Source organism: Octodon degus, unplaced genomic scaffold, assembly GCF_000260255.1.
Source record: "Octodon degus isolate 3935 unplaced genomic scaffold, OctDeg1.0 scaffold00403, whole genome shotgun sequence".
Lineage (NCBI taxonomy): Eukaryota > Metazoa > Chordata > Mammalia > Rodentia > Octodontidae > Octodon > Octodon degus.
In genome coordinates this window covers 107,082-109,330 of record NW_004524979.1, presented here as the reverse complement: position 1 = coordinate 109,330, position 2,249 = coordinate 107,082, and the positions used below count along the sequence as shown (strand labels likewise).

The window sequence follows — 2,249 nt, the reverse complement described above, 5'->3', positions numbered from 1 at the left end:
TTAAGTGAAATAAATCAGACCTGCATGTGCAAACATAGTATTGTCTCCTTAGTGTAAGAACCTGAAGGAGAAAGTAAAACCTGAAGGGTACAACAGACACTTGGGAAAGGGAATGAACCTGTTCAAAAGAAGGAATTACTGAATTAAGGAGAAGTACGGGAGAGAGAGTAGGAGAAATAAATATATCTTCATACATAAAAAGGGTGATTTGGACAACTCTGCTGTGGATTTCTATTGGTATATGGAAAGAAGCATTTAGTGTTTCTGTCCTTTTCCTCTTCTTAATTTCTTATATATTTCTTTCATCTTTCAATTTCACATTCTTATGTATGGTAGTATGTAAAACTGGTTGGATGACAATGTTATGTTTTACAAGAAATACTGTGGAATTCATATTACTTTGTTAAGTAAAATTATGTATCACATGTAATTTTTCTATTTTAATACTATTTTGTACTGTCTTTAAAAATTAAAAAAATGGAATTTTATAGTGGTGAAAGCTTACACCTAGAAATCTGAGAACTCATATAAGTAACCTAAAGTAAAACAAACCCCAAATTAGTAGAAAAATATGAATAATAAATACTACAGCATAAACAAATGTAATACAAAGAAGAAAAGAATCATGAAGGTTAGAAGATAAGTGGCTGAAAGAACAATACCAATTATTAATGAAAAATTTATGTGCTAATATATTGGATAATGTAAAAGAGGTGAATACAATTCTAGATAGCTATGAGATACTAAATTAAATCAAGAAGATATAAAACATTTAAGCAGTAAAATAATGATTTTGAAACATTACCATGTTAATGGACCTTGAACCAAGAAAATCAGAGGAAAAGATACATTTGTTATTGAATTTTGTCAGATTTTTAAAGTACTAATACCAATATTTTATTAAAAAGTCTACAGGACGAATATATAAAGTAAAAAACAAACAAACAAACAAACAAACAAACCCTTCCAAACTCATTATATGAAACCAGTGTTACTGAACTACCAAAATCTAATAAATATATAACAATTGCAACACAAAGCTAATTGCATACCAAAATCCTTGGTGAAATTAGATACAAAAATCTTTAGTCAAATACTTGGAAGTTAAATTCAATATCACATTGAAAAATAATATTCAGTGTTAAAATTGTTTACTTCCAGCAGTACAAGTTTGATTCAAGATAAGGAAATCAATAAATGTAATAGATTCCATAAATAGAAACAAAGACAAAAGTCATATAATTATCTGAATAAATGTAAAGACTTTCATTAAAATTCAGTATCACTTATGAGGAAAAACCGTGAATACTGTAGATATAAAAATATAGTACAATAGAAAAATTATATATGACAAGCCCATAACCAAAATCACATTGAATGAGGAAAAACAGAATGGGTTTCTGAAACACAAGGAATGAGTTAAGGGTGACTAGTCCCATCACTTTTATTCACTGTAGTACTGAAAAGTTTGGCTACAGCAATCAAATGAGAGCAAGAAAGAAGAAAGTCAAAGATAATAAAGGAACAAGTCAAATTGGCCCTGCTTGTAGGTGATATATTCTATACCTTAAAAACACTAAAGAGTCAATACAAATTCTATTAGAACTGATAAACTGAGTATCATAGAAGGATATAAATCAACAAATAAACTAGGAAGATTTATAAATGTTAATAATAAGCCAACTAAACAACTAACTTGGAGACAACAATATACAATATAGCAAATATTGCTGAATTCCTTACATTTTTCTTATTAAAATTCTGTATGAATCCTAATGCGTTTTTTAACTCTCTCCTATTTGCTTTAAAAAATTAAAATTAAAAATGAAGGTATATATAAAAATAGTAAAATAAGCCAAGAAAAAGAAATCTGGCCAAAAGTCCTATTCATAATAACCTCAATTGAATGTGAATAGATGATTATAAATGATAGATATATAGAAGGATAGATGACAGATAGATAGATAGTTAGATAGTGATAGATTTTATAAAAATAACCCTACCCAAGAAAGTAAAAGACTTTTTTCTCTAATTTTGGTCTGTAAACTTAGGTTGTTAACCCTCCAGAAGAGAAGCTTATTGTTATTACCATACAGCCTAGGCTGTTGAGCTTAACCTCACTATCTGTCTGAATATCAAACAGAGAAACAATTTATGAAATGGAGGCCAGAAGCAGAGAGAAGTCAAGAGAAGTGGGAGAGAGATGTTCTCTTCTAGGCCACGGCCCCAGTGACCCACTCCTCAAACAA

General features: G+C 29.2%; 1 protein-coding gene across 1 annotated transcript in view; it reads right to left on the bottom strand.

Annotated features, from left to right (window-relative positions):
- Positions 1–2,249, bottom strand: part of LOC101562211 (antigen WC1.1-like) — a 30,234-nt gene that overhangs the window by 26,969 nt on the left and 1,016 nt on the right. The gene's annotated exons all lie outside the window — the stretch shown is intronic.